Source organism: Equus przewalskii, chromosome X (assembly GCF_037783145.1).
Source record: "Equus przewalskii isolate Varuska chromosome X, EquPr2, whole genome shotgun sequence".
Taxonomy (NCBI): Eukaryota; Metazoa; Chordata; class Mammalia; order Perissodactyla; family Equidae; genus Equus; species Equus przewalskii.
In genome coordinates this window covers 40042201-40059920 of record NC_091863.1, presented here as the reverse complement: position 1 = coordinate 40059920, position 17720 = coordinate 40042201, and positions in this window count along the sequence as shown.

Genomic DNA, 17720 nt, shown 5'->3' with positions numbered 1-17720 from the left:
TGAGTTACCAGTACACACCTATTAGAAGGGCGAAAATCCAACACCGACAACCCCAAATGCTGACAAGGATGTGGAGCAACAGCAACTCTCATTCCCTGCTGGTGGGAATGCAAAGTGATATAGCTGCTTGGGAAGACAGGCTGGCGGTTTCTTACAAAACCAAACGTGCTCTTACCATACGATCCAGCATCACGCTCCTTAGTATTTACCCAAAGGAGCTGAAAACACGTCCACACAAAAGCCCGCACACAGATGTTTACAGCAGCTTTATTCATAATCACCAAAACTTGAAAGCAACCAAGATGTCCCTCGGTAGGTGAATGGATAAATAAACTGTGATTCATTCAAACAGTGGAACACTATTCAGCACTAAAAAGAAATGAGCTCTCAAGCCATGAAAAGATATGGAGGATCCTCAGATGCATATTACTAAGTGGAAGAAGCCAGTCTGAAAAGGCTACGTACTGGGTGATTCCAGCTCTATGACATTCCGGAAAAGGCAAAACTACGGAGACAGTGAACAGTGGTTGCCGGGAGGAGGGAGGAGGGATGAACAGGCAGAGCACGGAGGGTTTAGGGCAGTGAAACTGTTCTGTATGACGTCAGAATGCGGATACACGTCATTGTACACTTGGGCAAGCCCACAGAATGTACAACACCAAGAATGAGCCCTAATGTAAACGGTGGACTTTGGGTGACAATGATTTGCCATTGTCAACGAATGTAGGTTCATCGATTGTGACAACTGTACCACTGTGGTGCGGGATGTCGACAGTGGGGGAAGACGTGTTTGGGGAGGAGGGGAGCAGGAGTGTATTTTCCACTCAGTTTTGCTATGAATCTAAAACTGCTCTAAAACATAAAGCCAATTCTTTTAAAAAGTGCTTTAAGAATCTTTATGAAAATTAGAGATACATTACCCTCTTTGCCTTTGCCATATGCTATTAATTGATTGTTTTCAAAAAGCAGTAAGGCAAAGGTTCAGAGAATCAAGAGAAATGAAACAGCCAACAGAGTCGCCTGTGGACACCCAAAGGCATAAGGCATTCTGACTCATTTTGGTGATGGAAAGCAATGATATCCATGATAACTTTTCATATTTGGGGCCCTGAGAGATCACTTTTTATGCTCTCTCTCGGAAATATCACAAAGTGACATACACGTGGAAAGCAATAGTGGTGGCCTATGAAGGCAGAAGAGAGGAGCTGTATTATTTTTAAAATAATATGTGTATACACCCAAGAAACCATCACTACAATCATGACAGTGAACATATCATCACTCCCAAAAGTTTCCTCTGCTCCTTTGTAATCGCTTCCTCCTGCCCTGGCCTCATCCCCAAGCAGCTACTGATCTGCTTTTTGTCACTATAGTTTAGTTTGCATTTTCTAGAGTTTCCTATAAATGAATCATTGAGTATGTACTCTTTTCTGTTGGACATACACTAAAAAATTTTTGGAGAGTCATCCATGTAGTTCCATGTACCAACAGATCATTCCTTTTTTTTGTAAAATAAAATTCACATACAATAGAATCCACCTCTTTAAAGTGTATAATTCAGTGGTTTTTAGTACATTCACAAGGTTATGCAACCATCACCACTATCTAATTCTAGAACATTTCTTTTCTTTTCTTTTCTTTTGGTGAGGAAGATTGGCCCTGAGCTAGCATCTGTTGCCGATCTTTCTCTTCTTGCTTGAGGAAGATTGTTGCGGAGCTAAAATCTGTGTCAGTCTTCTTCTATTTCATATGTGGGATGCTGCCACAGCATGGCTTGATGAGCAGCGTGTAGGTCCATGCCCAGGATCCGAACCTGTGAACCCTGGGCTGCCAAAGAAGAGCATGCGAACTTAACCACTACACCACTGGGCTAGCCCCCAGAACATTTCTAGAAGAAACTCCATACCCATTAGCAATCACTCTCTATTTTCCCCTCCCACAGTCCCTGGCAACCACTAATCTATTTTCTGTCTCTGTGAATTTGCCTCTTCTGGACATTCCATATAAATGAACCATAAAATATATGGTCTTTTGTGTCTGGCTTCTTTCTTTTAGCATAATGTTTTCAAGGCTCATGCATGTTATAGCATGTATCAGTACTTCATTCTTTTTTATGGCAGAATAATATTCCATTTTGTGGATATACCACCTTTTGTTTATCCATTCATCTGTTGATGGAGGTTAGTGTACAAGTCTTCGTATTGACATCTATTTCCTTTTCTCGTGGCTAAACACCTAAGAATGGAATGACTGGATCATATGATAAGTATACATTTAATGTTTTGAGAAACTGCCAATGTCCCAGGTGCCTAGCACAATATGTAACATATAGCAGCTTTTACTGAATAATTGTTGCAGAATTTTATGACAAAGAAAAAACCCTGCCAAACTGTCTCCCAAAGTGGTTGTACAATTTTACATCCCCACCAGCAGTGTATGCGAGTTCTAGTCCCTCCACGTCCTTACCAGTTCTTGGTATGGCCAGTCATTTTGATTTTATCCATTCTAATATATGTTTCTGGTATTTCATTGTGGTTTTAATTTTCACCTCCCTAATGACAAATGATATTGAACATCTTTTCATGTGTTTATTTGCCACATGTGTGTCTTCTCTGGTGAAGAATCTGTTAAAATTCTTTGCCTATTTTTTTTAGTGGGCAATTTGTTTTCTCATTGAGTTTTGAGAGTTCTTTATGTATTGTGGATACAGGTACTTTATCAGATATATACTTTGCAAGTATTTTCTCCCAGTCTGTGGCTTGTCTTTTCATTCTCTTATCCAGGCCTTTTTCAGAGCAGAAATGTTCAGTTTTGATGAAGTCAAATTTATCAACTTGTTCTTTTTAGATTGTCCTTTCATGTCGTATCTAAGAAATCTTTGCCTAATCCAAGGTCACAAAGGTATTCTAGAAGTTTTATAGCTTTAGATTATACATTTTGGTTTTTGATCCATTTTGAATAAATTTTTGTATATGATGGGAGGGATGGACCCAGGCTCACTCTTTTGCACATGGATATCCAACGGTTCTGGCACCATTTATTGAAAAGACTGTCCTTCCTCCACCGCAGTGCTTCGTGCCTTTGTCAGAAATCAATTCTCCACCACAAAGAAAAGAAAAAAATCAGTTGTCCATGTATTTTGGATTTACTTCTGAACGCTATTCTGTTGTATTGATATATTTGCCTGTCTGTAGGCCAATATCATGCTGTGTTGATAACTGTAGCTTTATAATGATTCTTGAAATCACATAGTGCGAGCCCTGCAACTTTGTTATTCTTTTGCAGAGTTGCTTTGGCTGTTCTTGGTCTTTTGCATTTCCGTACAAATTTTAGAATCTGCTTGTCAATTTCTACAGCAAAATAGCCTACTGGGATTGGATCAAATCTACAGATGAATTTGGGAAGAATTGACATGTAATAATATTTAGTATTCCAACCCATGAACGAGTTCTGTTTATATATGTCATCTTTAATTTCCCTCAGCAGTTTTTGTAGTCTTCAGTGGATAGGTCTCGCACATCTTTTGTCAGATTTATCCCTAAGTAGTCCATATTTCTTGATATTATTGTACATATTATTTTTATTTTTTTTTCTTCTCTACAAACGCCCCCAGTACCTAGTTGTATATTCTAGTTGTGGGTCCTTCTAGTTCTACTATATGGGACGCCGCCTAAGCGTGGCCTGCTGAGTGGTGCCATGTTCCCGCCCAGGATCCGAACCAGTGAAACCCTGGGCCGCCGAAGTGGAGCATGCGAACTTAACCACTCGGCCATGCGGCCTGCCCCAATGTACATACTATTTTTAAATTTCAGTTTCCAATTGTTCATTGCTCACATATAGAAATACAATTGATGGGGCCGGCCCGGTGGTGCAGCGGTTAATTGCGCACGTTCCACTTCAGTGGCCCGGTTTGTTCACTGGTTTGGATCCCGGGTGCGGACATGGCACTGCTTGGCAAGCCGTGCTGTGGTAGGCGTCCCACATATAAAGTAGAGGAAAATGGGCATGGATGTTAACTCAGGGCCAGTCTTCCCCAGCAAAAAGAGGAGGATTGGCGGCAGATGTTAGCTCAGGGCTAATCTTCCTCGAAAAAAAAAAAAAAGAGAAATACAATCGATTTTTACACATTGATCTTGGATCCTTCAGCCTTGCTAGATTAACGTTAATTTTACTAGCTTTTTTATAAATTCCATTGGGTTTTCTAATAGATAATCACATATCTGCAAATAAAGACAGTTTTACTTCTTCCATTCCAATCCAGATGCCTTTTATTCCCTTTTCTTGCCTTGATGCTCTGGCTAGCATCTTCAGTACAATGCAAAATAGGAATGGTGAGAGTAGATATCTGTCGTGTTCCTGATTTTAGGAGGAAAGCATTCAGTCTTTCACCATTAAGTACAATGTTAGCTGTAGGGAGTTTTTTTCCTCTCCAACATACCTGTCATTTATTAAACAGAAATGTATTACCAGCAAGCTCAACACATCCTAATCGTAAGCCTGTTTGTAAACTCGGCAAAGTCCTAGCTCCCTGTCCTTCTAGGGACTCTGGCCATACTTTGAACCGGGGGTTCCTTTGAGGCAGAAGAGACAATACTCCGGGGGCAGAAGTCTATTATTTTGTAGTATCAGACAGCCAGTGATTCTCAAACTGTGAACCTAGCCCAGCAGCATCAGTATCACCTGGAAACAGGATAGAAACGCAAATTCTCAGGCTTCTCCAGGACCTAATGAGTTTTACATTCTGGGGATGGGGACCAGCTCTCTGTTATAACGAGCCCTCCAAGGGCTTATGACGTGAGCTCCAATCAAGAACCACTCTTCCAAAAACATGACAGAGGTAGGTCTGTTTCAGGGTCAAGCCTGGGGCAGTGCCTCTGAGGACAAAGGCCACAAGCCACAACTAGACTCTCATGCCTGTTAATGCAAGATAGAGAGGGCTCTGAAAAGAGTTTAGCCATTCCACATATCTTTTTTTTCTTTCAAGAAGCTTTTATTAATTTTTTAATTTTATTGTGGTAAGAACACAACGTGAGCTCTACCCTCTTAACAAATCTTAAGTGTACAACACACTATTGTTGACTATAGGTACAATGTTATACAGCAGATCTCTGTGTTTATTCATCTTGCTTAACTGAAACTTTAAGCCTGTTGATTATTAACTTTCCAAGTCCCCCACCCCCCAGGCCCTGGTAACTACCCTTCCAGTCTTTGATTTTATGAATTTGACTATTTTAGATACCTAAGTGGAATCATGCATCCTTCTGTGTCTGGCTTATTTCACTTAGCAAGATGTCCTCAAGGTCCATCCATGTTGTTGCATATCACAGTATTTCCTTATTTTTTTTAAGGCTAAATAGTATTTCATTGTATGCATATACCACATTTTCTTTATCCATTTATTTGTCAATGGACATTGAGGTTATTTCCACATCTTAGCTATTGTGAATAATGCTGCAATGAACACGAGAGTGGTAATATCTCTTTGAGATCCTGATTTCAATTTCTTTGGATATATACCCAGAAGAGGGATTGCTGGATCACATGGTATTTCTATTTTTAATTTTTTGAGGAAGCTGCATACTGTTTTCCACAGTGGCTGCATCATTTTGCATTCCCACCGACAGTGAGAAAGGGTGTTCCAATTTCTCCACATCCTCACCAACAGCTGTCTTTTGGTTTTTTTGATAATAGCCATCCTGATAGGTGTGAGGGGATGTTTCATTGTGGTTTTGATTTGCATTTCTCTGATTATTAGCGGCAGTGAGAATCTTTTTCATGTACCTCTTGCATAGATGCTCTTCATCGGGTTGAGGAAGTTATTTTCTATTCCTACTTTCCTGAGAGTTCTATCAGGAAATCATGTTTAATTTTATCAACTTCTTTTTCTGCCTCTATTGAGACGATCATATGGTTTCTTTTGTTGTTTGTTAGTGTGGTAAGTTACATTGATTAATTTTTGATTATTAAAGCAACCCTGAATTCCTGGGATAAACTCCACTTCATCATGGAATATTATCTTTTTAATATTGGAATAAATTTGCTCAAATTATGTTTAGAATTTTTGCACCCATGTTCATAAGGAATATTGGTCTCTAGTTTTCTTTTTCTATAGTGTCTTTTTCTGGTTTTGGTATCAGAGTAATGCTCTCCCATAGACGTATTCACATTTTCGGAAGAGTTGTGTAGAGTTGATATTATTTCTTCCTTAAATGCTTGATAGAATTCGCCAGTGATACCATATAGGCTTGGAGTTTTCTTTGTAGGAAGAGTTAACTACAAAGTCAGTTTCTTTAATAGATATAGGGCTATTCAGGTATCTATTTCTTTTTTTAAAATTGCAGTAAAATACACACAACAGAGTTTACCATCTTAACCATTTTTAAGTGTACAGTTCAGTGGCATTAAGTATATTCACATTGTTGTGCAACCATCATCACCATCCATCCCCAGAACACTTTTCATCCTACACAATTGAAATTCCATGCACATTAAACAATTGCTCCCTGGGGCTGGCCCCGTGGCCGAGTGGTTAAGTTTGCGCGCACCGCTTTGGCAGCCCAGAATTTTGCCGGTTCGAATCCTGGGCACAGACATGGCACCACTCATCAAGCCATGCTGAGGTGGCGTCCCACATGCCACAGCTAGAGGACCCACAACTAAAATATACAACTATGTACTGGAGGAACTTGGGGAGAAAAAAGCAGAAAAAAATTAAAAAACAATTACTCTCCATTCTTTCCTCTCACCAGCCCCTAGCAACTATCTATTTCTTCTCAAGTGAGCTTTGGTAAATTGTGTTTTTCAAGGAATTTGTACATTTCAAGTAAGTTCTGGAATTTATTGGTATAAACATATTTATAATATTCCTTTACCCTTTATAGTATCTGTAGAAACTGTAGTGATGTCGCCTATCTCGTTCCTGATTTTTGTAAGTTATGTCTTCTCTTTTTTTCTTGTAAGTCTTCATGTTTACCAATTTTATTAATCTCAATTAACCAGCTTTTGGGTTCATTAATTTTCTCCATTGTTTTTCTCTTTTCTATTTCCTTTGATTTTTATTATTTCCTTTCTTCTCCTTACCTTAGGTTTCCTTTGCCCTTCTTTTTCTAGTTTCTTATGGGGGAAGCTGAGGTAATTGATTTTAGACCTTTCTTATTTAGTCCGTTCTTCTTTTCTAATATTGGCATTTAATGCTATAAATTCAACCCCAAGAGAATAGTGGCATCCCACAAATACTAATAATGTTGAGTTTTCAGTTTCATTCAGTTCAAAATGTTTTCTAGTTTCCATTTTGATTTCTTCTTTGATCCATGAGTTATTTTGAAGTATGTTATTTAGTGTCCAAATATTTGGAGATTTTCCAGAGACCTTCCTCTTATTGATTTCTAATTTAGTTCCACTGTGGTCAGAGAAAATACTTTGTATAACCTGAATCCTTTTGCGTTTCTTGAGACTAATTTCATGTCCCAGAATATAGTCTATCTTGGTAATGTAGGGGAACTGCTTCATGCTAGTGCCCTGATGACTTTGCATCTATCCACAGAGCTCATGTAGGCAAGGCCTAACCACAGTTGATCTAACTAGGTCTTGGCAGAAGCCTCGTGACCCTCCCAGAACATTAGAGCATGGGAAGCTTGTGAGGAGCTGCTACAAGGCCGTTTCCCAATCACTTTCCTATCTTTGAGGGAAGCTGTCATGAGACGGTTCCTCATTGCCTCCAAGTTCTGATGAGGTATGAGGCTTTCCATCTCACCCCGCCCCGGTGCACACCCTGTGGGTACAGCTGCAGGCTATAAACATGCTTAGCTGCAGCATGAAATCAGCTCCTCAGCAAGAGGATATTCCACCACTTGTATTGAAGTTGTCTGGCCCCTTGTGTTTCGGTGTCATCCTCTGGGACAAAGGATATGGGGAGCTGGCACCTTTGCTACTCTTATTTTTACTATCTATGTAAGCAGTAATCTGTCTGAATCTGGCAAAGGCTTGCTGTTTTTTGACTGGCCAAATATTTCAGCCTTGCTTGACAGGTAAATGCTCTGTATGCATTTGAGAAGAGCGTTATTCTGCTGCTGTTGGGTGGAATGTTTTATAAATATCAATCAGATAAAGCTGGTTGCTACTATTATTTTAAGTCTACTATATTTCTGCTAATTTCCTGCCTGGTTTTTCTGTGAATAACATAGATAGGAATAAGGAAATCTGCAACTATAATTGTGGATTTGCCCATTTCTCCTTGTAGTTCCACCAAAGTGGAACGTGTGCACTTAACCACTGCACCACCAGGCCGGCCCTAAGATATTTTTCTTATTATTTACATCTTTTTAAGAGATACTCAACTATTTAATCAAAAGTAACAAGATTTTGTGGGTTTATAACATATGTGAAAATAAAATGCATGAAACAATAGCAAAAAGGTCAGGAAGGAACAAATAAAAACTCACTACTGTAAGGTCCTTATGTGATACCTGAAGTGGTATCATATCAGTTAAAGAGGTACACTATAAGTTAAAGATGTCCACTACAAATGCTAAAGCTACCAATAAAATGACAAATGTAAGAATTATAGATAACAAACTAGCACAAGAGATAAAAAGGAATCATTAAAAAGAACTTGATTAATCCAAAAGAAGGCAGAAAACGTGGGAAAAAGGAACAAAGGAGATGGAACAAATAGAAAATAAATAGCAAGATGGTGCACTCAAACTTTGTCATATCGCAGTATCACGTTAATCACGTTAAAGGTAAATGGCCCAAATGCCCCAGTTAAATGGCAAAGATTGTCAGATTGGGTAAAAAGCAAGACCCAACTATATGTTGCTTATAAGGAACACACTTTAAATATAATGGCATGTGTAGATTAAAAATAAAAGGATGGAGAAAGATAATACCATGTTAACACTAGTTAAAAGAAAGGTGGAATTGCTGTTGTGATATCAGACAAAGTAGGTTTCAGAGCAAAGAATATTACTAGGGATAAAGAAGCCTATTTCATAATGACAAAGGGATCAATTTATCAAGAGAAAATTACAGGGCCGGCCTGGTGGCACAGCAGTTAAGTGCGCATGTTCCACTTCTCGGCAGCCCGGGGCTCAGAGGTTTGGATCCCAGGTGTGGACATGGCACCGCTTGGCAAAAGCCATGCTGTAATAGGCATCCCACGTATAAAGTAGAGGAATATGGGCACAGATGTTAGCTCAGGGCCAGCCTTCCTCAGCAAAAAGAGGAGGATTGGCAGTAGTTAGCTCAGGGCTATTCTTCCTCAAAAAAAAAAAAAATCCCATAAAATTACAATCTTAAATATTTATGCACCTATTAACAGAGATTCAAAATACATGAAGCAAAAATTGATAGAACTACAAGGAGAGGGGCCAGCCTGGTGGCACAGCAGTTAAGTGCACACATTCCACTTCAGCAGCCCAGGATTCGCTGGTTTGGATCCTGGGTACACGCAGAGCACCGCTTGGCAAGACATGCTGTGGTAGGCTTCCCACATATAAAGTGGAGGAAGATGGGCACGGATGTTAGCTCGGGGCCAGTCTTCCTCAGCAAAAAGAGGAGGATTGGTGGCAGTTAGCTCAGGGCTAATCTTCCTCAAAAAAAAAAAAAAATCTTATATATTTACCTATGTAGTTACCATTTCTAGTGATCTTTACTCCATTGTGTAGATCCAGGTTTCTATCAGGTATCATTTTCCTTCTGTCTGAAGGATGTCCTTTAACATTTCTTGTAGTGCAGATTTAGAGGTATTGAATTCCTTCAGCTTTTTCATGACTGAAAATATCTTTATTTTGCCTATGTTTTTTACAAGACATTTTTTTTTTTGAGGAAGTTTAGCCCTGAACTAGCTGCTGCCAATCCTCTTTTTGCTGAGGAAGACTGGCCCTGAGCTGACATCCATGCCCATCTTCCTCTACTTTATATGTGGGATGCCTACCACAGCATGGTGTGCCAAGCGCCATGTCCGCACCCAGGATCCAAACTGGCAAACCCTGGGCCGCTGAAGTGGAACGTGAACTTAACCGCTGCGCCACCAGGCCAGCCCCTGCAAGACATTTTTGCTAGGTATAAAATTCTAGGTTGACATTTTCTTTTTCAGTACTTTGAATATGTCATCCCACTGTCTTCTGGCCTTTTTGCTTTCTGGTGAGAAACCAACAATAAATCTCAGTAAGGATCACCTGTATGTGCTGCTTTTAAGATTCTCTCCCTTGATGATTTTAAGATTCTTTTTCTTTGTTTTTTGAAATTTTGATTATAATCTGTCCAGGTGTGGATCTCCTTAAATTTATGCTGCTCAGAGGTCTTTAATTTCTTGGATGTGTAGATTAATGTTTTTCACCAATTTGGAAAGTTTTTGGCCTTTATTTATTCTGACCCTTTCTCTCTCTCCATCTGGGACTCCCATTATGTGATACATAGGTACGTTTGATGGCATCCCACAGTCTCTGAGGCTCTATTCTTCTTTTTTTTATCTTTTTTTCTTTCTGTGTCTCAGACTTGATAGCCTCAATTGATCAATCTTCAAGTTCAATGATTCTTTCTTCTGCCAGCTCAAATCTGCTGTTGAGCTCCTCTAGTGAATTTTCATTTCAATTATTTCATATTTATTTTCTTTTTCATATATACTGTTTTTGTGTTCAATTATTTTAACTCCTGAATTTCTGTTTGATTCTTTTATAATTTCTGTGTCTTTATTGATACTCTCTATTTGGTGAGATAGTGTTATTATACTTCCCTTTAGTTCTTTAGACATGGTTTCCTTTAGTTCTTTGAGCATATTTATACTAGCAATTTAAAATCTTTGTCTAGTTTGTCCAATGTCTGGGGTTCCTTAGAGACAGTTTATATTTACAACTTTTTTTTCCTGCATATGTTCCATACTTTCTAGTTTCTTTGCAATTTTTTAATCCAGACATTTTAAATGATGTGGCAACTCTGGAATTCAGATTCTCTCCTCCCCAGGCTCTGTTGTGGCAGCTGTTTGTTGTTTTTGTTGCTGTTGTTCATTTAGTTACTTTTCTGAACTAATTCTGTAAAGTCTGTATTCTTTGTTGTGTGTGCTCACCAAAGTCTCTGCTTCATTAGCTTAGTGGTCAGCTAATGGTTAGGCAGAGATTTCCTTAAATGTTTTGAACCAATAAGTTTTCAGCCTTTGCCTAGAGTTTCTGTGTGTATGTTGGAACAGGCCTTGAACACTCCAGCAGGTAGTTTACAACTCTGCCTTAGCCTTCACTTTTGCTCACACAGAGCCTCAAGGTCACCCAGAGGTGAGGGCTTAGGGCCTTCTCAGTTATTTCACAGGTATTCTCACAGCCCTGTGCATGCACATGCATGTGACCTTCCAGATTCCCAGGAATATGTCAGAGCTTTTCAAAGCCCCCTTTGGACAACTCATTCCACAGCTTTTCCTTTCATGTTTTTGGGTCAACCTTTTTTTTCCTCCAAGTGTTATCACCACCTCAGGCATCTGTAATGTTAAACAACTGACATCGATTGTTTTTGAAAGGCTATTCAAACTGAGAAAGCTCTGAGTCAGGTCAAACAAACACAAGCCCTGTAAGTGGGGGTTTCCAGGGAACTTCCATACAAGTCAAGAATGACAATTCTCTGGGCCTCACACCCATTAGGATGGCTACAATTTAAAAAAAGGAAAATAACAAGTGTTGGTGAGGATGTAGAGAAATTGGAACCCTTGTGCACTATTGGTAGAAATGTAAAATGGTGCAGCTGCTATGGAAAAGAGTATGGCAGTTTCCAAAAAAATTAAAAACAAAATTACCATGTGATCCAGAAATTCCACCTCTGGATATATAACCAAGAGAACTGAAAGCACGGTATTGAAGAGATTTTGCACACCCATATTCATAGCAGCATTATTCACAAATAGCCAAAATGTGGAAGCAATCCAAGTGTCCATTGATGAATTAATTAATATGCAAAATGTAGTATATACATACAATGGAATATTATTCAGCCTTTTCTTTCTTTCTTTTTTTGAGGAAGATTGGCTCTGAGCTAACATCTATGCCCATCTTCCTCCATTTTATATGTGTGACACCTGCCACAGCATGGCTTGATAAGCAATGCACAGGTCCATGCCTGGGATCTAAACTGGCAAACCCCCAGCCACGGAAGTGGAACACATCAACCTAACCACTGCACCACCAGGCCAGACCCTTATTCAGCCTTAAAAAGGAAGGAAATTCTGACACATGCTACAACATGGATGAACCTTGAAAGCATTATGCTAAGTAAAATAAGCCCGTGACAAAAAGACAGATATTGTATGATTTCACTTATATGAGGTATCTAGAGTAGTCAAGTTCATGGAAACAGAAAGTAGAACAGTGGTTGCCAGGGGCTAGGGGGAGAGGGAAATGAAGAGTTGTTGTTTGATGGTTATGGAGTTGCAGTTTTGCACAATGAAAATGTTTTGGAGGTCTGTTTCACAACTATGTGAATTTACTTAACACTACTGTACATTTAACAATGGTTAAGATGGTGAATTTTATGTTATGTTTTTTAACCATAATAAAAAAATTAACATAAAGTTAAGATGGCAGATTTTATGTCATGTGTATGTTACTACAATGAAAAGTATAAGAACGCCTACTATGTGCCTGGCCTTCTGGTTCATCTTTGTATGACCAGTGCCTGCACAGAGTGGGTGCTCCTCATCTTTCCCTCTCAGCAACATTTGGCAGCTGATGACTTCCTTCTTGAAATGCTTTTTCATTTGTCTTCCAGGAATCCTTTCTTTGTTCTCCTCCTGCCTCACTGGCTGTTCCTGCTCAGTCTTTGGTGGGTTCCTCCTCATTCCCCTGACCTCTGCACCTTGGAAAGGCCCAAGAGCCTAGGCCTCTGACCTCTTCATCTACATTCACTTCCTAGGTGATTTCCTCCAGTCTCATGGCTTTAAATAGCGTTGACATTTTGATGGCTACTAAGTTTGTATCTCTAGCTTGTACCTCTCTCCTGCTCTTCAGTGTCTCTAACCACCTACTCAACATTTTTATGTGATATATGTAAGCATTTCAGACTTCACAAAAACAGAACCAAACTCCCAGTTTCCCCTCTCAAATCTGCTCCTCCCGCTGACTCACATCTTAATTCAAACCTTTTGAATCATTCTTAACTCCTATCTTTCTCACACCCTACATCTAATCCATCAACATATCCCTTCAGCTCTACCTTCAAAATAATTCCAGAATAGCTCTTATCTCCTCCCAGTGTCCAAGCCACCAAACCCATTGCCCGATTTACTGCAATAGCCTCCTAACTGCCCTCCTTGCTTCCACTCCCCCGCTCCCTCCTTGGTCAATGCCTAGCGGCCAGAGCTCTTTTGAAAAGGCAAGTCTGGTCATGTCTCTCTCCTCTGCTCCAACCCCCCAAATGGCTCTCTAGCTCTCTCAAAATAAGGGCCAAACCCTTTCAAATGGCCTACAAGTTCCTGCAGGATCTGCCCCTACCCCATGCCTCTGTGCCCTCACCAACTCGAACTGCATTGCTATCCTTGTTGATCCTTCTGCCTGCAACACTTTTCCCCCAGATTTCCACATGACTCCCCGCCACCCCCCCTCCCCCGCCCCGTCTTCCTTCAGGTCTCTGCTCAAGTGTCACCTTATCACGGAAGCTTCTCTGACCGCCCCAAATAAAACAGCAACTCCTACCTCTACCTCAGTCCTTCCTCTCTGCTAATCCTTTTTCTCTTCATAGAAGTCTTAAATGTGTTCATCGCCTTTCTCCTCTGAGGACGAGGATACTGCCCTGCTTACTGTTCCATTCTGCACTTAGGACTGTGCGCCTCATGATGTGCTGTAGGTGCTCAATCAATGTTGAATAAATGAATGAATGAATGTCCAATGATTCGTTGTTAAATGAAGGTACCTGGAAATCAGGATGCTACTTTTCAAAACATCAGAGTCAAACAATTCCTCAATTCACAAACAAGCCATTTTCCAGGATGCATTAGAGAAAGGAGATTCATTCAGGAGTCACACCCACAAGAGAAGGGGAAACCTTCCAAGGAGGGACTCTAATATTAAAGTTGGCCCAACTGGGTCTGAGCAGTTATGTTTAGCTTCAAGATTCATGCTTTGAGAGAGATTTTGACCGAGATGTAGATACTTACAACTCATTTCCACAAATCTGGAATGCCTGAACATTCATTCAATGTTCACATTTCTTTAACACATTACTTACTCATTGGAAATTGGTCCTTTTCAATCCTGACACTCTTCCTCATAACAACTTTGTATGACAAGAATGTGCACCATTCTTCATTCTCAGGCGACTGTCATTTTTTCGAGGAAGATTAGCCCTGAGCTAACATCTACTGCCAATCCTTCTCTTTTCTGCTGAGGAAGACTGGCCCTGAGCTAACATCCATGCCCATCTTCCTCTACTTTATATGTGGGACGCCTACCACAGCATGGCTTGCCAAGTGGTGCCATGTCCACACCCGGGATCCGAACCGGTGAACCCTGGGCTGCCGAAGCGGAACGTGCGCACTTAACTGCTGTGCCACTGGGTTGGCCCCTCAGGTGACTATCTTATTAATAGACAGCATTAAGTAAATAACCAGACCACTGGCTTGACAAGCAAGTTAAAAAGGATTTAAAGACTTAGGAACCCATCTTAATTCACATAAGCTGTTAAGCCCTACTTACTCCAGTGTAAAGTTGAGGTAAAACACTCATTGTGGAGGTGAGGGCAGGGTGGCACTTCCACAACCAGAAGCTTTAACAACTTTGATTAGTAGTTCTGAGTGTGGCCCAGGATCCCTGGGGGTCCCCAAGGCCCAAAGGGTCTGGAGGCCAGAAGTATTTTCACGATACTAAGACATGATCTGCCTTTTTCACACTCATTTTCTCACAGTGTACAGTAGAGTTTTCCAGAGGCGACACGACAACATGTGACATCACAAGAGATTGAATGCAGGAGCAGATATGAGAACCTACCTGTCTTCTATTAAACCAAACATTAAAGAGATTAGCAGAAATGTAAAACAATGCCACTCTTCTCACTAAATACTTTTTGTTTGTTTTGGGAAAATGTTATCATGTGATTAAAAAAAGCGAATGACAATGCTCTAGGAATGGAGCTTTTGGGGCAACTCCAAGTCCATTTTCCTCCCTCCATCCTGCAAGACTGTTGGTTTTCATTGGTACCAGGGAGATGGGGCATGCAGGATAGGAACAAGGCACACTAAAATGCCACAAAGCTCATTCTTACTGAGATTCAGCCATTTTTCGCAAGTAAATGCTCCTCGGATCGTTGCAAGCATTTGGCTAATTTCTAAAGTTCTCAAAAAGTTGATTTGGGCCCCCTGTTTTTTGGGGGGGTTTTGGGCCAGTGTTCTCATTGCTTTCATGTATGGAGGAATGGATTTTTGAAGTCCTTTACTCGGCTGTTCAGAAAATGTCATCCTCTTTCAGCACTTTAAAGATGTTGCTTTAGGGGCTGGCCCCGTGCCCCAGTGGTTAACTTCGCACACTCCACTTCAGCGGCCCAGGGTTTAGCTGGTTTGGATCCCGGGTGCGGACGTGGCACCGCTTGTCAGGCCACGTTGAGGCGGCGTCCCACATGCCACAACTAGAAGGATCCACAACTACAATATACACCTATGTACTGGGGGGACTTGGGGAGAAAAAGCAGAAAAAAAATAAAACATAAAAATAAAGATGTAGGGCCAGCCTGGTGGCACAGTGGATAACTTCGCATGTTCCACTTTGGTGGCCCAGGGTTCGCCAGTTCAGATCCCAGGTGTGGACATGGCACCACTTGGCAAGCCATGCTGTGGTAGGCATCCCACACATAAAACAGAGGAAGATGGGCGTGGATGTTAGCTCAGGGCCAGTCTTCCTCAGCTAAAAGAGGAGGATTGGCAGATGTTAGCTCAGGCCTAGTCTTCCTCAAAAAAAAAAAAGAAAGAATAAAGATGTTGCTTTACTATCTTCTTGTTTGCATTGTTTTTGACAAGAAATCTGATGTCCTTCTTCTCTTTTTCTTCTTTATGTAACATGTCTTTTTTCTCTGGTTGCTTTTAACATTTTCTCTGTATTTTTGGTTTTGAGCAATTTTATTACAATGTGCCTTTGTGTAGTATTTTCCATGTTTCTTGTGCTGGGGTTCATTGAACTTCTTGAATCTTTGGGTTTATGGTTTTCATTAATTTTGGAAAGCTTTAGGACCTTATTTCTTCATATACTTTTTCTGCCCCCTCTCCTCTCCTTTGGAGATTCTATTTCCCTGCATATTAGGGCTACTGGAAAGTGTCCCACAGCTCATTTATGCTCTTTTTATTTTTTATGTTTCTGATGTTTTCCTCTGTTTCATTTTGTTAGTTTCTATTGCTATGACTTCAAGTCACTAACGTTTTCTTCCACAGTGCCTAGTCCTTAATCCCATCCAGTGTGTCTTTCCTCTCACACTCTCTATTTTTCATCTTTAGAAATTCAATTTGGGTATTTTTATATCTTCCATGTCTCTGCTTAACTTTTTTAACATATGGAGTACAGTTTTAATAGGCTTTTCGGCATCATTCTCTCCTAATTCTAACATCTGTGTCCATTCTGGATCAGTTTCCATTGATTGATTATTATGGGTCATGTTTTCCTGCTTTTTTAAAAAATAACACCTTTACTGAGATATAATTCACATACCACATAATTTACCATCTAAAGTACACAATTCAGTGTTCTTTTTAGTATAGCTACAGAGTTGTCCAACCATCACCACAGTTTCAGAACTCATCTCCCCAAAAAGAAACCCCTTACCCCTTAGCAGTCACTGCCCTTTTCTCCCCAAGCACCTCCTCCCCGCCCTAGCCCTAGGCAACCACTAAGCTACTTTCTGTCTCTGTGGACTTGCCCATTCTGTACATCTCCTATATATGTCATCATACAATATGCGGTCCTTTATGACTGACTTCTTTCACTTAGCACATTATTTTCAACATTCTTCCATGTTGTAGTATGTACAACATACTGCTTCTTTTAATGCCTGGTCATCTTTGTTTGAGTAACAGACATTGGGTAAACAGACATGTTTAGGTGCTGGAGTTTTTATTATTATTATTATTCCTATAAATTTTCCTGACCTTTGTACTGAGATAGTTACTTGGAAGGTTTGATCTTTCAGGGTCTCCCTTTTATGATTTGTTAAGTAGATGTGGAGCAGTACTAAGTCTAGGGCTAATTATTTCCCACAACTGAGGCAAGACCTTCCTGTGTATTCTACGCCCTGTGAACTATGAGTTTTTCCAGTCTGGCTGGGGGGGTGCAGGCATTATCCGCTGCCTGTGTTCCGGGCCCTGTCCCTTCTAATCCGTTTGGTTGGCTGTTTCGCTGGCCTTGGGTAGTTTCCTCATTTGCACGCTCTGATCAGTACTCTGCTGAACCCTCGGGGGGGCCCTCTGCAGCTCTCTGTGGTTCTCTCTTTGTGTAGCTCTCTCCTAATACTCTGTCCTTTGAACTCTAGCTGCCCGTGTCTCTCTGGACTATCTCAATTTAGGGAGGCCACCATGCTCTGCCTCAGTCTCCCCTTCCTGTGCCATAGCATGGAAACTCTCCAAGCAGTAGACTGGGCAATTGTAGGGCTCATCTTGTTTCCCATCTCTCAGAGATCACTATCCTTCATTGCCTGATGTCTACGTCTTGAAAAACACCGTTTCATGTATTTTGTCTGGCCTTTTTTTTGGGGGGGGGAGGGGTTGGTTG